Source organism: Bison bison, unplaced genomic scaffold, assembly GCF_000754665.1.
Source record: "Bison bison bison isolate TAMUID 2011002044 unplaced genomic scaffold, Bison_UMD1.0 scf7180017864451, whole genome shotgun sequence".
In the NCBI taxonomy this organism is placed as follows: domain Eukaryota; kingdom Metazoa; phylum Chordata; class Mammalia; order Artiodactyla; family Bovidae; genus Bison; species Bison bison.
In genome coordinates this window covers 8,750,823-8,770,277 of record NW_011495013.1, presented here as the reverse complement: position 1 = coordinate 8,770,277, position 19,455 = coordinate 8,750,823, and the positions used below count along the sequence as shown (strand labels likewise).

At 41.6% G+C, this 19,455-nt stretch overlaps 1 protein-coding gene across 2 annotated transcripts in view; it reads right to left on the bottom strand.

The window, feature by feature from the left end:
* The window catches only part of DCUN1D4 (DCN1, defective in cullin neddylation 1, domain containing 4), a 70,682-nt gene that overhangs the window by 40,843 nt on the left and 10,384 nt on the right, over nt 1-19,455 (bottom strand). For both annotated transcript variants that reach the window (XM_010858916.1, XM_010858915.1), the window contains exons 2-3: nt 7,939-8,009; nt 7,728-7,767 (exon numbers count right to left, since the gene is read on the bottom strand). The gene's annotated coding sequence lies outside the window, so the exon portion shown is untranslated. The remainder of the gene's footprint in view (nt 1-7,727; nt 7,768-7,938; nt 8,010-19,455) is intronic.

The window sequence follows — 19,455 nt, the reverse complement described above, 5'->3', positions numbered from 1 at the left end:
TCAGGTGCCAAGCATCACATGTAGACAGATGTTGCGAACTGAGTTTCACAAGAAAGGTATGTGCTCAGGCCAGTGCTCCATGTTTACCTGATCCTTACTACCACCCTATGATGGAGGGCATCCTTGGCATCCCCATTCCTATAAATAAGGAAACTCAGGCAGAGAGATGAAGCAGTGGCTGGAAAGCAGCAGGTGGGATCAAGGATGGAACCCAGGCAGCCCAGGAGTGAGGCCCTGGCTCCCTGCCACCACTCACTGTCACTCCCACACGGCCACAGCAGCAGAGGCTGAGAAGCAGGGGACTGAGGCCAGAGCCTGGGCAAAGTGAAAGTAGCTCAGTCGCGTCCGACTCTTTGCAGCCCCGTGGACTGTAGCCCGCCAGGCTCCTCTGTCCATGGAATTCTCCAGGCCAGAACACTGGAGTGGGTACCTGTTCCCTTCTCCATGGGATCTTCCCAACCCAGGGATCAAACCCACGTCTCCTGCATTATAGGCAAATTCTTTACCATCTGAGACACCAAGGAAGCCCAAGGAATACTGGAATGGGTAGTCTATCCCTTCTCCAGGAGATCTTCCCAACCCAGGAATCGAACTGTGGTCGCCTGCATTGCAGGCACAGTCTTCACCAGCTGAGCTATCAGAGAAGCCATTAGAGCCTGGGGGAATGTGGATGCTGGGGACTGGGAAAAGAAGATGAGGACCTGGGTGGGGAGAAAACCTGGGTGAGTGCACTGTCCTCCCGGAGGCTTGAGGGGGAGGAGTGCGCTAGGCAGTGGGTGGAGGCAGCAGTAAAATGCAGCAGCTAGGGGTGGAGGCGGAGCGGCTAAGGTTGGAGAAGGAACCCAGCAATCTACAAAGCATGGACAGCTCTTTGTAGAAGGCTGTTCAGAAGGCAGGGAGAGAGATGTCAGTAGCTAACGATTCCAACATGAAAAGAACAAGGGCAAGGACTGGAACCTAAATCCTGGACATACTCAGGCTTCCACCTCCAGGCGATGTACTTTAGGAAGAGGCCAGCCAAAAGCATCTCTCCTGAAACAAACCAGGACAATGGCGCCAGTGAGGCGGGGTTCCAGCGCTGGCTATTGGACCAGGCTGGCTCCTCGGTGCACAGGTAGAGCCCACCAGGCTGGAAAGATGACCCTCGGCCACCCTTCCCGGAGCTCAACCAGGGTGGGGGTAGAAGGTTCTTCAGAGACACCAGACAACCTCACATCTCTCTCACAACAGCAGCAAGAATAGGAAGCAGAAGAGCCGGAGCAAGTGCTGCCACCATACATACCCGTCCGTCCTCCCTGCGAAACCCAGTCCTGTTTACACTGACGCGCAGAGGTCTGAGAGGGGCAGAGACTGGAGCTTTTGCAGACCGCCAACAGGCAAGATTTATTCTTGTCCAGTAATGCCTCGGGGTGGGGCTCACAGAATAAAAAAGTGTGACCCAACTTGCTGGAAAGCCTGCCACGCTTCTCTGAAAGGAGCAATCTTGAGGCTTGCTTCTCCCTTTTGGATGTGCTCGTGTGAAGGAGAGACACTGTCTCCCGGCACTGGTCACAGTCAGGTTCTGAGCATCTAGTCCGGCAGTGACCTCTCCCTCCCACCAGTGTTTGCAGAACACAGAGGAAATGCACACCTCTCCCCAGCCCATGGGAAGATGACCATCATTTAAAACAATGTTTCCACCAATATTCACCAGTAAGATCTGATCCACCACCAGCTCCTCTATCGTTGCCTCTTCGTGGAAACACTGCCATCATAACTTAACTAACTTTTTCAACTTTCTTTTTTTTTCTTACTAATGAACGCTTTCTGTTAAAGTTTCACAAATCACTTTTCCTGGCATAAAACGTATTCATATTTTAGCCTCAAAGCATCTCAAATTTGGCATTTTGTTCTTTTATTTATTCACGTGGCCCCTGTTCAGATGTCTCTGCTCTAATCATCGGCATAAGTAAGTGACTATCGGGGGCCGTCCTTCACAATGAAACAGTGTCTGCTCAGTCCCGACGCCTGCTACAGTTCAGGCACCCACTGGCTCCTCGACCCTCTCACCCCCACCTCACAGGAAGAACGTGTCCAACTCACATCCCAGAGAAGTCACAGAGGACGACACAGCACAGCACTATAGGCAGAATCCAGGAACTCAAGGACTTAAATTTCAAGCTAACTCAAAAGCAAGTGTTTAATGCTGAGGAAAACAAGGTGACCTAAAATAATTTGGTGACATGAACCAAGTCAGCAAAAACTTAGAGAGCGCATACAACTCAAGGTGTGGTAGCCCCAAACCCCCACTATGGCTTCAGGGATCCTACCCAAGCAAAAGCGACAACTCAAGATTTTTAAGTCCATGCACAGAAGTACACCTTGGTTTGCAGGGTTCTGTCTGGTTCACCCGTGCAGACACAGCAGCAAATACAGTATCATTATACAGTAATAAGGTGTATATATATACATCCTATAGTAGACTCTCAAGAAATATTTGTTAAATAAATGTGTTCCTAAAACATCTGTAAATCAAATTCTGCTAAAAAGTCAGTACATTTCCATAGATTTGAAATACTATGAATAGGTAATACACCACCATTTCAGACTTTTTTCCTCCTATTTATCAGTTAAGACAAGCACTTGACTCAAGTATCCTAGCAGGTAGGATTTTTTTTTAACACAAATATTTGAGAACGTTTGCTTCTTAAAATAACTCTGTGATATCTTTTTATAATCAAGACACTTAAATCCAAATGAATGTTTCACAAATTTGTGTTTATCTGTATCATTAAATTTAGACTTTACTGCCTCAGAACTTGAATCACTTAATCTACCTGAATTACACTTATTTTTACACTGAAAATTTAGCAAGCAAATAATATAAACAAGAATTTTATGGAATGTTTTTCTGTTTTAATGAAGCTTTAGCTATTTTAACCTGCTACAAGTATCCACTTAGGTACAAATAATCTGCCATTATAGGTAAAGAGGCAAAATATTAAGGCTGAAGTTTTCAATTAATAACTACAAAGCACTTTCAAAGTTATCATCACAAATCTAAGAGGTATTATTACCACCCCAATTCGACATATAAGAAAACTGGCTGGTAAGTTGAGCTCCTAAAAGTTCCTATTCAATAAATAATTAACAAATAAAAGCTAACTAACCCACGAATTCATTTGAAATGATCAGAGTTAATATTCTGGTTTCTCTTCCAATCATATTATAGCCTTTTTGGGGGGAAATGATCAGAGTTACAAGTTTCCAATGTTTGCCTTAAACACATCATTGACTTAATGGACATGAATTTGTGCAAACTTCCGATCATGAAGGACAGAGAAGCCTGGTGTGCTGCAGTCCATGGAGTCAAATAGAGTCAGACACGAATGAGCAACTGAATAAACAACAAAGAAAAAAGAGGAAAGAAAAAGATTTTAGGAATCCATCTTAAATCTCATTAGAAACGTTTGGCAGGTACTTATGAAAAAAGGAAAGGCATTTTTATTACAATAGCAAAGAAGTAGGAAGATGAAGGGATGCATAATCTCAACTAGTAATCCCAAACTATGATTCAGGCTCCTTCACATTACAGGGATAGACATTCTGGTGTTCAGTTTGCAATATCTCTCCATTAGATAGACAGTGACTCTGAAACCTTCCCCTCATTAGAAACACTTTTGATGCTGAAGTGTTTGTATGATCCTTAGGAAGACAACAGAAATTGTTTCCATTTTTTAACCAAAGGTTATAATGATTGAGTTCAGGTTCATTTCTTTTTGGTTCAGTGTTTAAGGAGAACAAATAAATTAGTTTATTAAATGACCATATTTTCAAATAAATCTGACCATATTTTCAAATAAATCAGTCAAAGAATGTAGCTCTTCTTCTTATATTAAACAATTAGAAATACTGCAACATTTTAAACATATCTACTAGTTGGTCCCAGAAAAATCAATTTTGAACAGCAAATTGAGTTCACCTGGATCAAACCACAAAGCCTTTTAATGCCTATCCAGCTGGCTGTTTTCATAATAATTTAACTAAGTATGTTATTCCTAATAAATGGTATCTAAGTAGCTGCTCTGCTATTTTTTCAAATTTAATCATTTTGCTCGTGGGCCTCAAGTTAAAAAAAGGTCCTGTTCAGGAATTAATTCTCCTATGACATATTAAATTGGGCGCCCAGTTTCATCCTCAAATAAGAGCTCTATACAATTAGAGATCTTTTTCTGACTTTTCCAAACTTAGAATAAATGCTTGTTCCAATACAAAAATCCCACTATCGAATTATCATTATGAGTCTGTTGTATCATATAGCCTTGACTCAATAACATTTTATATGTTCATTCTGCCACTTCAATAATTTTTATATAGCTTTTTCACAGAACAATGTCACAAAGGTATAGTCATTTAAGTTGATAAATGCAAGTGTGCTCAGTCGTGTCCGACTCTTTGCAATCCCATCAACTGCAGCCCACCAGGCTCCTCTGCCATGGAATTTTTCAGGCAATACTGGAGTGGGTTGCCATTTCCTCCTCCAAAGTTGATAAATAGGTTGTATTTTAAGACATTTTATCAGTATCAAAATATTTTATTTCATTTTCTTGAACACACCATTGAACTACTTACTTGCTTGAGTAAAACTATTAGCGTCCAAATGTGCAATTTTTATCCTACTATTAAAGACCAAAAAATTTCCCTTCCTTTCTCTCTAAACAATACGACTTTCAACATCTATCATCCTCCTTCACTATTATTATTACTATTGGTCCTCTCTGGCTTTTTAAATTCATGCCCACTATTTTGGGCTATTTCTCCAATATTAATGTACACACTCTCTCCCCTTTTTCTTTTTTTGGTGGTAGGAAGACTGAAAGAATCAAAGAAAATTATTAAAAGAAAGAGAGGAGAAAGATCCTGGCCTCTTGCACTTGGTTTCACTCTTCCATATACAGTTGGTATAGAAATTGCTCAGTCTACCATTGAACGAAGAGATTCAAAGAGGCACTACAGTGATTAACTTTCTCAGATTTCCAAACATTACAGATTTTATGTTGTTTAATTTTTCAAGTATGCTCTGTCAGATATGATAATCACAAGTGATGCTAAAACCAGATGGGGAAATGTTAATGAAATGGACTACTCTAAGAAATTACTAATGCTAATTGACAATGACTGGCACATATGAGGTACCAGGCACTGCACCAGCAAGTCATATACAAACATCAGACACATCCACTGTCCCCAAGGGCAAAAGAGGAGGTATGAAGCCAAACACACTCTCCACTTTAGTATTCCTGAATTATAACCCTCAGTTATTAAACTGCCACATTCAGGTTAAATATTTAAATGTGACATTACTATAATAACAATACTCACTTAAATCCAAAGTTCAACAGTAACTAAACAGTGTACAAGAGGCAAAACTTAGATGTTTCATTACCATAGCCAAGGGAAAGATAGCTGAAAGACTCTACCAACAAAAAATTTAGTTTTAAAAAATCAAAACAACTATCAAGTTTAAAAAATCTCCAGTGCCTACCAATGTATTTTTCCAGAATAAGAAAACAGAAATGTGCTTTTTCTTAACTATTAGAACTGGCTCTGAAAATTATATTCAGCATTATTGGTAGTAGCTAAAAGTTAAACACATTTAAGTGTGCATCAACAGAAACACATTATGATATATTCTCAAGACAGGAAATCATGCAGTCATTAAAAATAAAGCTTCATAAATGTGCTATAAAAAGATCTCCAAGATACACTGAGTGACAAAAACAAGAGGCATATATAAATGTATACTTGTATTTGGGGGAAAATATATCATCATCATCATTTGGGAAACAAATACAAGAATATAAGAGTTGTCTCTGGAGAGTCAAGGGTGTAGTACTAGCGGGGGATGGGAGCTGGCGCTCATAAAACTGGACGGCAACCTTTGCTTTTTTACACCTTTTTGACACTTCTTTTAAAATCATGTGCATACACTGCTTTTAAAATTATTATGGAGACTGTTTTTGACTGTCCTGACCTATGTTTACTAAAACAGAAAGACCAGGTGAAGGGACCCTCTGTGGCCTGACCTTCTAAAACACACCTCCCCTTCTCTCACTCCTTTCCCTGGAAGGAGGAATGTCTGATCTAATTGGTAATGGGGGGTGGGGGGAACTGAGCAGAGGGGCCCGGCTCCTTTTGAACTCCCTTTCCGCCCAGCCTGCCAGCAGAAGCTGCTACCCCACACTGCCATAAATGAGAGGTTAGAGGTGGGCCAGGTGTGCGGTGCTCTACTGGCTATGGCAGTGATTGTGTATAAGGCTGTCTAATTAAGGTGAAATACTGCAAAGCTTCTGCATTTCTGCTGTTCATCTAAGCTGTGTTTTCCAACACAACTGTTAGTTCAATATCCATCTTATTATGCCTAATTTTCAACTGATCCTGAACCAATCTGGAGGAGAAGGGTAGGGAGTCCTAAATCCCAACAACCTCCAAGGTAATTTTTTTTAATAAAAAAATTAAATGAAAAAAAAAGACCGATGCTATATAGCATATACAGTGTGAGCTCATCAATGCTCAAAACAAAACAAAACAAAATACTACTCTACTACCATAAAAACATATGCAGGTACAAAAATATCCGAAAGAGTAAGTATTAAAACAGCATACTAAAGGAGGGTTATGGGTTTTTCCTTCATTTGTTTTTGTGCTATTCTCTAACAAGCTAACAGTTCTCTAACAATTCTCTAACAAGCATGTGTTCATATATTACTGTGGTAACTTTCAAAAACTTTAAAATATATTTTAATAACTTTCATTGGAAGTTATCATAACTATATATCAAGTGCAAGTTTCTGAACTTTGTGATCATCACGGTTTAGAGAAGTGGTTCTCAAAGTGTGATCTCCAGACCAGCTCCATCAGGATCACATGGGAGCTGGTCAGAAATGCAAATTATGGGGCCCTACCCCAGAGCTCTGGAGGTGGAGCCGAGCAACCCGTTGAAACTAGCCCCTCCCTCCACCATGATTATAATGCCAGCTAGAGTTGGAGAACCAAAGGGCTAGAGAATGGTTTATAATAAGCCACTTTCAATTTTCCCGGTCATAAATCCTCAAAGTGAAAGACAGTGTTAGTTGCTCAGCTGTGTCCTACTCTTTCTCAACCCCATGGACTGTACGCAGCCAGGCTCCTCTACCCATGGGATTTTTCAGGCAAGAATACTGGAGTGGGTAGCCATTCCCTTCTCCAGGAGATCCTCCCAACCCAGGGATCAAAACCAGGTCCCCCACACTGCAGGCAGATTCTTTACTGTCTGAGCTACCAGGGAAGCCCATAAATCCACAGGACCCATACAAAACCCACAGATATACTCCTATCTCCTTATCAACTCATTTTATATCTCAAGTCAACAAGCATTTATGGAAAACCTTTCAAACTGCACTACTTTTTAGTATAAGCTAAAATACTTTAATAAAGGAATGATTATCTTCAAACCACTGGGGAGAATCCCCAACCCCGTTAAAGGAACTGAAGTACTCCGTTGTAAACTGGAGCCCTAGAACAGATTTCCTCCTGGGAAGGAGCTGTGGCATGGCTGCCTCCATACACCCTGAGAAAGATCCTCAACCAAGGAACAACTTGCTAATGGGATGTATTATAATAACATGGAGCGGTCTCAGCTAGTATTTCTCCTTCATAACTATTAGGAAGTTTATTGAAAATTAAGTAGTGATAGCATTTATAGATACCTGTTTGGTGATCGTCTTGGCCAACGTCTTCTGTTAGATTCTGCAAGAAATATTTTCATTATTACCAAGAAATCACACACCATACAGCAAGTTTTAAAATTCAGTATTTTCATAAACAGCTGATATCTTAATATCCATAATCTAAATTCTTATCAAATACACTTAAAACAACTGAACAGCTGGTAGCTTTGTCTTTAAAAAATTGACTTACTAGCTTATTAAGGGTGTGGTAGATCTTATGAATATTTGCCAGTGTTGAGAGATGAGAGTTCAGCTGAAAGTCTTTAAAAGAAAAAGGGGAAAATTCAGTGTCATTTATTTCCCATACTGCAAAAAGACTATTAAAAAATAAAGCTCAAAAGTGGAAATAAATGTTTTGATACAATTGAATACTATCGCCATTATATTTGATACTTATTAAATAAGATACAACATGCAACTACCAACCTATCTGCTAGAAATAGTCTGACAATAAAATTAAATTCCCAACCAAATGTTACAATACAGTTCATGAAATTTTCATGTGAATTGTAAGGCAAAACAAAAATACTTCAGTAGTTATAACATCCTATCAGCAACGAACTTAAGCTTAATAGAAAAATATCACTGATGCTGGCAAATTAAGTAACACAAATAGACGACAGATCTCAAATGAACCATATTCACTTTCTCTTTCTCCTCCCCAGAATTACTAGCACAATACAAGCTCCTGGCAAGAAAATAAACAGGAAAGCATCTCAATCACTTGACATTTCTTACAATATACGTATTTTGTTGACTCTTACACAACATAGAGCAGAAATGGAATCTAAGCCCCTCCCCCTCCTGTTTAACAAATACAGATAAATCAAAGGGCCAGCCTGAAAGTGGCCTGTCTGAGAGGCCAGGGCCCTGGGATGGGGTCTATAGTTCCTGGCACTGCAACAGTAAAATGTGCCACAGAGCCAGTAACACAGAGGCAGAACTTGCACTCACAGAGAATCAAAGACTGTCTCCACCTGCCATCTCTCACAACTTCAGGACTGTACACTAAATCACACACAAAAGACAAAGTCAAGCTGCTCTACCACACAATATCGCACAACATAAAACTTTATGTTTGGCTTTTGAATCTCCAATTTCAAATGTTTTTCATAAAAAGTATGCTTGCCTACATAGTAGGTTATATGAATATGAGTTAAAAGTCGACGGCTATTTTCATATTTGAATAAGCATCAATAGAAGCAGTTTCATAAAATATCAAGATTTACATTAGTTCCTTTTCTTTACTATCATAACGATTAGTAAACGTTAGTCTGAAAGTAACCTTGAAAAGATACTGTAACTTTCCAAGTTATGCCATTCTGATAAAAAAAAGAGAGAGAGAGAAAAAATCACCCTTTCCTGGAATATTTATTTAGGATGCATGTCAGATGCAAGGAGCCAACACTACAACACAAATTGTCTCTGCTGAGCCGGACTCTCTGGGCTGGAAAGCAAGCTGACCTGCCTGCCAGTATTTAGAAAGCTCCACTTTTCTTTTCTAAATCGTGCCAGGAATCCAGGTCTGGGCTGGCCTGGAGGGCAGAGGGGCCAGCAGGCAGCAGAGTCCCTGACATACACACACCACTGTCAGGAGCAGCGGGCTCTAAGTGTACATGCACACGTGCACGCGCTGGCCCGACCAACAGCAGCCCCCAGCCTGACACCACACGCACAGCCATTGAGAGTGGTCCAAAGAATCAGAGTGCTTGGCTGAGGGACAACCAGAGAAGGACCTCAAATACAGACAAGTGTTAATTATTTAGAATCTGAATGGTTGAGCCATATTTAAGGTAAATGATGACATAAATATGTGCAGACCTTGATTTTCCATCTTAATTAGTGCAACTGTACAGAAAAAGATTTTAAAACATTTGGGGTGTTTGAATATATATATATATACGTGTGTGTATTTATGTACTTATACTTCTATTTCATAAACCTAGGTAGGGGGCTCTAAAGCTAGGAGCAGTAACAAAGGCTTTGGGGAACTTAATCTTACCCACCCCTCCTGCCCTGGCATCTATGATCAAGCCATAAGCTCCCTTTTTGTACTCTCTCAATTTAAAATTTGGAAGACAAACGATACACTACAGTAATATCTTGATATATAAATTAAACTTCTGGACTCGCAAAAAAAAAAAAAAAAACACCAGAAAACTTAAGGATCTAGATTCTGTCTTCACTGAGGATACACAGGAGTCTGCCAAAGATCACCAAAGCAATAAGGTCTCCAGACCTGCTGATTCAACTGCCAAAATCCACACAGGAGAATCTAAACAAATTAAAATTGCTAAATCCGTCTTTACACACACACATACAGTTTCTGCCAAAATAACACTCTGAGCTTTACAACCTGACTCTGGAGTCTAACAATTAGCTTGAATCTCAGATCCACCAGTTATTTAACCTAAATTTCAATGTCCTCAGTTGTGAATGAGCCTACAATGCCTGGATGTGGCAGAGAGTCAGAGTAATGTGTGGATCATAGTGAGTGCCCAATAAAAGATATTATCACTGTTAGATTATACCATTTTCCACACCAACCACCTACAATGGTTTCTACTTCTGTAGATCCAAGTCAAGCCCCACATCAAAGATCTCAAAGCTGCAGCTGCCTCTGTGACAGAGGCATACGGCTTGATACATCTCTACAGCCTATGATGGTATGTCTACATTCATATACCACCAACTGATTTCATAATGATGGTGGAAGAATATCTCAGCAGTGGAAAAAAATATACAAGAGCATTAAAGTTCTATACATGAAGTTTCATTTTACAGACGATGAAAGTAACAAGGTTCATTTCACAAGTCACATAATATATGTCAGCCAAGTCTCTATTTCCATACCCAGTGTCTACTATCATAACCACCTCATCATCACCTCATCAAAAAAAAGGAAAAAGAAAAGGAACCAGCAGCATGAACAGAACAGTTTTTCTTTAGTTTCATCAAGGTAAAAAGCTAAGGAGCAGACACAAATTCGGGCAGGGGGTGGGGGAGACCAAAATGGCATTAAAAGATAAATCCACAAAGGTTAACACGTATTGAATTCATGGTTCATCTGTTCACTGCTCAGGGCAAGTAATAGACCTTGAAATCTAAAATAGATTTCACATCCTTAAGGAATAGATGTTAAGGGTGAAGATCGCATGCTTTACAGAAGCGCATTTGGGAAAGCACTAACTGACTCATAAAATCTCCTCTGGCTCCTATTTCAATTCTAAAGGCTAAATGCTCAGTTAAGTCAACTTTAGTCCATGATCAAAAGGCTCTCCACCATCACTGGTTAGACTCTCATGTGTGACGTGCAAACCTAACATTCTGTATTAAAAGTGACAAATGGCTCCACAGAAAGACACAGCATGCTTGATAAACGGCTTGCCTAAATTATCTTCTGAGTATTCTTTAAAATGATCAACAAATCCTGATGTGGCATAAAGTTTTCCGGGAGTTTTGGGGGTTTGTTTTGGGTTTTTTAAATAATTATCACTTGTTGTGACCTATATAACAGAAAAAAGTGAATGCCACTGAGAGGGTCAAAATTCACTTCCTCCAAACTACCCTTTGTATACACAATCCCACAATATAGAGAGACATAAGTAATACAACAAAAACTGGTAAGTTCAGACAATGACCATCATCAACCAAAAGAATCAACTTCAAGAATTAACAGTCCTAACAGGAGTTTACTTCCATAAAGGGTCAGAAACAATTGAAATACATAAAAATTCAAACCCTTCTTTTATGCCATAAATAATCACTTGTTAAATATACCTGGGAGGTGATCTCAATTATAATAGCAACGAAAAGCAATAGTACACGTAGGAATAAACTTAAATGTGCAACATTCAAGTGAAGAAACAATAAAAGTTTACAGATGCAGAGATATATTCCTGGAATGGAAAGACCCGGTATCCTAAGACGATCACTTCACCCTGTACTGAACTACAAAATTAAATGCAATCAAATTCCTATTCTCCCTGCTTCCCACCTCCCCATCCCAAAAAGAGGTGAGGGAAAGGGAAGGGAGTCAGGCAAGCTCAGCAGATTGATTCTAAAGTTCACCTGAAAAGAACAAACACACTTGACTTGCCAAGAAATTGTTGAAAATGAAGAATGAAGAACAGGCCCTATCCGACCATACATAATATAAAGCAGAGGTTGGTAAACTCTCTGCACGAGTGCCAGATCTTAAATATTTTAGGCTTTGTGGACCATCCGATCTCTGCTGCAGCTACTTTGCCACTGGAGCTCAAAAGCAGCCATAAACAATACACAAGCAAATGAGTGTGGCTGTGCTCCAATAAAACTTTATTTCTAGACACTAGGTAGTGGGCCTGATTTGGACCATGAGCTGTAGTTTGCCAAGGCCTGGTGTAGAGGTACAGTGCTATAAAATACGGTACATGAGCAGTAAGACAAATCATTGAAAGAGAGCTAATAAAACATGTCTACGCACGTCTGTATGGTTGCGTGTATGTGTAAGTACACAGAATTAATACGATTAAATGGTATTTCAAATCAATAGGGAAGAGATCATTATTCCGCAAGCAGAAGGCAACTAGCTACCATGTGGAACAAATTAAAATTAATTCCAACCTCAGAAGTTACAGATAGAAGGGAAAGGCACTCAAGGCTAAAGAGAAGTTATGGCCTCAGGGCCCCGCACGTTCTCTGCCTCTTCTACCCAATCTCATCTCTTACCTATCTTCCCCTCACTCACTCTTCTCGGTCACAGAGAGCTTCCTGCTATCCTGTGAATACTCCAACCAAGCTCTTAACTCAGGGCCTTTGAACACACTGTTCTCTCTGCACTGAGCCCTCTTTCCTCCAATAATAACATGGCTTGCTCTCACACTTTATCAGGTTGCCACTGAAACATCACCATCTTACAGAACCTTGCCAGACCCAACAAACCGGACCCGTTCTTCACTATCCCATTACCAGGCTTTAGTTCTCTTTATGGCATTAGTACCACCAGACTTCATGTCATATTTGGGTGCCATCTTCCTCTAGCATTAGAATATAAGCTTCACGAAGGCCAGAACCTGCTCTTGTCCACTGCTATATCCCTAGTACCAAAAGCAATACCTGGCACACATCAGGTGCTCAATAAATACTCAAGGAATAAATGAATGTAGGGACAAGGGCATCAAGACTTAAATTCAGTATGCTTTGGTATTTCAGGGCATTCACATCACTAGATCTTCACATGTGAGAAGCAGCATGGTAACAGAAGACTCAAAGGCAGGGCAGGGCAGAAAAAGTGTGGCTCCGAACCCTGTTTAAGAGGTTAATCTAAGGACGAGTATTTCCACTGGGCCATTGGAGGGTATGCAAATATAAGATAAACGTGGCACTCTCCAGCACTCCTACTCAAAGGTAACTCATGTACAGCTGTTTCACATGAAAATGGCGAAACGACTATGGCACGAGATCTGAACGAAATTTCACCAGGCCAAGTTACACTACCAGAATCCAGAGAGTACTTAATTCTGCACAGCAGAATGCTGGAAGCACTGCTATGAGCCTGGGTGCCATAGCAGTGTTTAAATCAGCCTTTTTTAGAAAGATTGCCCAACGGCAAATGTGGCCTGGATTCAGAGTGGTGTTTCATGAAGGCTACTGGTAGTGAGCAAGGTGGGAAATGATTAGGGCTTTCAGGTGGTCTGTGGCAGCAAAAGTGGAGAGTACAATGGGACCGCAGGACATCCACATTTAACTCACACCAATTCAGGGCAACAGCTTGGCAAAAAGAAGAGGGAGAGAGAAGAGAAGTCAATCGTCCTAGTAACTGCCCTGAGGCCTCTACTTAATGACAGGGAGACGGGCAACAGGACTCTGACAGTCGCTGGGTCCGCTCAGTCTCCACATGCACCTAACAACACTGTATGAGCCAAGGATTTAGGAGATCTATTTTTCATAAAACACAGTCCCTAAACATAAGCCAGCTGCTTCAACTGGTGCTCAGCTGAAGAAGAGTTGGTGACCTGTCCTAATGCTGGAGGAAAAAACCGCTGTGCTAGAGACAATCTGCAAGGAGGGGGCACCTTCTGAAAGTATTTCCAGCGATTTTTTTTTTTTAAGTATATTTTATTTATTTATTTGACTGCTCAAGGTCTTAGTTGTAGCATGCGGGATCTAGCTTCCTGACCAGGGATTGAACCCAGGCCTCCTGTATTGGGAGTGTTAAGTCCCAGCTGCTGGACCACCAGGGAAATCCCTCCAGTGATATTTTTAATACTGGTGATTTCACCTTAGACATGGACTTTAGAACTCACCTCTATATAAAATGTGATTACACTAGGAGGAAAACCAACAAGACTGCTTTCAGGAGCTGTGAGGGAAGCTCACGTCCTTTTGTCCTTTGAGCTATGAAAACTAGCACAGGCAGAGTCAGGTAACTAGTTGTGGCCAAGCTGGGGAGAATTCACATTCCAAAGCCCCTTCTTCTGTTCTAACTCATTTCTGATGAGAGCATCAGGGAGGAAAAAGCGGCAGCATGTCCCACCAAAGTTGTCAATTAGTAAACACACAAAGTTAAAGAACCTTATTATTAAATAAAAAGATAATAAAACTGGTGAAATCAAAAGCAATCTACCAACTTAAAAAAAAACCACAAAAGATGGTGCAGAAAAGACATAACATCCATGTTATTTCTATTTCAGATACACCTCTTTCTTCTTGTCACTAAGAATTAAAATAAAAGTATTTTATTATTAGCTAAACTCCAGCTGGTCAATCAGTAAGCAATGCTCTCAGGTACAAAGTTTTTAATATAGCACTATGCACATATATGTACTGATAAATGCATGCTGCTGCTGCTGCTGCAAGTCACTTCAGTCGTGTCCGACTCGGTGTGACCCCATAGACGGCAGCCCACCAGGCTCCCCCGTCCCTGGGAGTCTCCAGGCAAGAGCACTGGGGCGGGTTACTGCGTTCTGAGGACGATGAAAAGGACGAACTAAACCAGTAATGGCTGTGGAGGTGGAGGCGGAGAACAGAACACGGGGTCGTTACCATGTCATTGCCAAAAAAGTGAGACAAAATTAAAGGTTATCAAAATCAGCATTCATCTACATGTTTCTGGAACAGAACAAGAGCAAGATGCAGCGGTGCAGGGCTGGGCTGCACCGCTTTAGAGAGCTAAAGGTGATTCCACAGGGAAGGCTGAGGGGTGCTCCACGCCACTGGTTACATGGCCCACCCTCCTGAAACCTTAGTTTTACTCAGTGATGTGGAAAAAGTATATAATAGTGTATGTAACTAAGACTCACTGTTTAGGTCTGCCCTTTCTTCTAGAGAGCTTCCCTGGTAGCTCAGCTGGTAAGGAATCCACCAGCAATGTGGAAGACCTGGGTTCAATCCCTAAGTCGGGAAGATCCCCTGGAGAAGGGAATGGCTACCCACTCTAGTATTCTGGCCTGGAGAATTCCACAGACAGAGGAGCCTGGCCGGCTACAGTCCATGGGGTCACAAAGTGTCGGACATGACTGAGTGACTTTCACTTTCTTTCTCTTTCCTTCTAGAAACAGGAGCCCATTTTCCTACAGGTTTCGGGTACACTGAGGATATGAATGTCACTGAGGGGAAAAGAGACCCCTGCCAACCTGCAAAGGACAAGTAATAATGCAAGGTTGTAATCACAAGATTTTGGATTTGTGACTGCCGCACAAAAGGAAAAACTCCAACAAGGCCCTACACGATCTGACCTAAGTCATCCCATTTCATTATCCTGCTCATTCCATTCCAGCCACACTCTTCTTGACTACTCAAGTGAACTCCTAGCTCAGGGTCTATTTTATTTAATATACCTTCCTCCTCTTTCCCACCTCTGTTATCACTGGCCTGACGTTGACATCACTGAAATATCTGTTCAGACGTCACCTCATCCAGAGGCCTCCCTCCCCTGACTTCCCTATCCAAACCAGCACCTCCATCCCCACCAGAGTTACCAGCTGAGCTACCAGGTTAGGGTTTAAACCTTTATTTTTTGACCTTTTTAAAAAATCTTTATTGAAATAGAAATCATACACCATACAATTGATCCATCTAAAGTACACAAGTCAATGCTTTTTAGTGTATACACAGCTGCACAACCATCACAATGTTATTTAACAATTTTTATCACCCCATCACCAATCACTCCTCATTTTTCCCCTCACCGCTATATCATCAGGCAACCACTAACCCTACAGTTTGCCTTTATACATTTTCTATCAATAGAATCATAAGATATGAGGTCCTTTGTGACCCAGACATTATATTTTATATATATTTACATCTTTATCCTTTGTCACACTCCCTGAAGCCCAAGCTCCATGATGACAGGCATTTTCTTTAGCTTTGTTCACCACTTTATCCCAATACCTAGAAAAGTACAAGCTGTCTATGGGGTTGCACAGAGTCAGACACGACTGAAGCGACTTAGCAGCAGCAGCAGCACATGACCAATAAAAGGGGGGAAAATGTTTTTAAAGTACCCACTGGGGACTTCCCTGGTGGTCAAGACTCTGAGCTTCCAATGCAGAGGACCTGGATTGGATCCCAGGGCAGGGAACTAAATCCTGAAAGCTGCAACTAAGACCCAGTGCAGCCAAATAAATAAATAAACTTAAAAAAAAAAAAAAGTAGCCACTGGATTGAGCAATGTGCAAGTTACTCTATAACTGTGGTGAAGAATGAAATGAGGCATGGTTGGAGCAAGAAGTGAGGGATCAGTCTATCATCAGGCATAAACAACTTGTTGCAGAAGTTGGGCCATGAAGAGAAAGGAGAAACGCACAAAGGACAGAGTGGGTATTGAGTTTGGGCTTAACAATGAGGAGACTGGAGACATTTAAAATGCTGAGATTCAACTTGCTTCATACCCTAGAAGGTCACAGAAGCCAGAGCGCATAGAGTGGGTCAGATTACAAGTCAGGGTGGATCTATAATATGAGCACAAATATACGTAGCATATGTGATTTTAAAAAATTACAAAATGCACTTTAAGTTTAAAAATTCATTAAAAACCAGTTTTACTTCAAAATGACTTAAAATACAAAGTCTACCATAAAATGAAGTCTACTTTTGACCCTATAAACAGTAGTGTTTTCAACTGGTATTCTAGAACCAACTTACGCTTCTGCACACCAACTGATAAGTCATTGAGCTATGTGAGACAGCACAAGTACGTGTCTCACCTGTAAAACCTATTTTCACATTTGAGGCCAAATTATTAAAACACACAGATCTGAAATGAGTTTTCCACACCGCAAAACTAGGAAAAACCAAAAGCCAGGTTTGTGGGTCAGCTTCATACCACACACTTGTCTAACTTGTTAGAAACAGGAATCTCTTGGTCTAACAGCACCTGCCTCATGAGAACACTGTGAGGATCAAACGAGCCCCTGCTGCAGTGTGCCCAGCACAGTGCGCGGCACAGAGCGGCCGCCACCTGAGTGGGGCTCTGTGTCACTCAGTATCACTTGCATGCTGAGCAGGGTGGCCTGTATGGGGGAGGGCTGGCCGCAGCCTTGGCACCCTCCCTGCCATAGCCCAAACCAAACCCCGTGTACACACTGAGCCGCTGAACACTGATCCAGAGGCTGCGCATCAGAATCACCTGGGGAGTCTGAACAACTGCCACTGCTGGGGCCCCATCCAGGCCAAACAAAAATAGGAGTGGACTTGTCAGAGCTTCTCAAGCGGCCCAGGCGACTCTACACGCAACCAGAGAGGAGCGTACATCCCCACCCTCTCTTCAATCCCCAATCCACATCCAGTTCACAATCTCAGCCAGGCCAGAGGGGAGTCCAACCCATTCACAGCAACCCCCGCAGCATGAAGACAAGATCAAGATCCAAGCTGTTCAAGGTCAAAAATCTAGGTGCAAATTGAAAGGAACCAAGGGGCAGTGAGGAGGAAGGCATGAACATCACTCTCCTCATCAATAAATACTTGTTATTTACAAGACACAAAGTCAGGAACGTGAGCGTGGAAAGGAGGAAACTGACGAGGTGGGACCAGGTCATCGTGGGTGACTCGGACCTTTCACTGAACACAAGATCCGAAGCTAAGGCCATCCAAGCACACCACCGCTTCTGGCTTTTTCCTCCTAACTCTCACAGGACCCAAAAAAAGTGGCTGGGAGGTGAAGCCCCGATCCAGGACAGGTGGCGTGCCACCCAGCACCTGTCACCAACCGCACAGCCTGCGCCTGCTGGTGCCACCATCTTAAAGGAGCTAGCCAGACTGGCTGCTCTCCCACCTTGACAAGATACAAAGGGCCCTAGACTCACTGGCTTCACCCCACCCTACCCACTGAAGAACACAGATCCATTTCATCTCACTGATGTTAGAAGAGGCCCGATTTGGGGTAAAGAGTACAGCTCTGGCCTCGGAAAGCCCCGGGTTAGAGTCCCTGCTCTGCAGTGTCCTAGCTGAAGGACGTTCCTGTTACCCAGCCTCACTGAATCAATCACCAGGCCCCTCCTCACCAGGCTCTTAGGGTGTGTGCCAAGCACTCAGCACAGCACTGGCCCATACTGTGAACCAACAAAGGTTCATTATTTTAATCCCTATTATTATTATTCAACATGGAAAAGATTAAGGCAGACAGAACCCAGAAGATCAAAAAGACAGGGCAGAAGAATGACAAGGGGACAGGTCTTTAACACTCTCACGTCAATAGCCAGCTGTCTGGACTTGAATGTTCAACACTCCTCCTCAAGCTTCCTGTTTAATTAAGAACAAATAATCTGTGGTCTAATTTTGGGAATGGAATCTGTAGAAAGAGATCTTAAAGGGGAAAAAGACTTAAACTCCTCAACTACAGAAAAAGATAAGAAATCAGTTCAAAGATGTTACACAAAAACAACATTAGTAGCTCTATAAGTTTTCTGGCTTTTCGGCAATGATGTTAGGTATCTCCTATATTCAAAAAGTATATGCTTAAAAGGTACTTAATACAAATGTCTGTTTAAAATAAAACCTTTAAGACTAAAAATGACTATTTCATTAGTGACAAGAAAAAGTATGGAAATACTCTTCTTTGCCATAATCAGTTGCCCAGCTAGAATGCATTTTTAAATAAATGACTAGTTTCATTGTGAAATGGCAATAATGAAAGAGGAGGAGTGGGAAAGAAGGAATTCATCCCAGACCCCGTTGGGATCCATTCCAAGAGGAAAAGAACCAAATGCAAAACAAAGATAATCGTAACAGGCTCTGCCATCAGCATTCATAAGCCAATGACAAAACACAGGATTCCAGTATACCTGCCAGGTTACCAAAGGGTTAAATGAAATGCACAAATAAAATAACAGTATTTCAGAGTATTCTTGCCTGGAAAATCCCATGGACAGAGGAGCATGGCGGGCTACAGTCCATTGGGTCCCAAAAAGTCGGATGCAACTAAGCACACACATTATTTCATAGGCAGTCGCAGGCACCTCAACACCAGTGTCAGAATGCCTGAGTTAGCATCTCAACTCACCACTTACCAGCTGTGTGACCTTCAGAAGGTCACATTCTGTACCTCAGCTTCCTCATCTGTAAAATGGGGATGATAATAGTACATTCATATTCCTACTTTCAAGGGCCGGAGTGAGGATTAAATGAATGAATGCAGGCAAGGCAACTGAAACAGCCTATGATTAATTACTGTGTATAAACATGTTGTCAGTCCCTTTCCTCCCCTGCACCTCCGCCCCCCCCC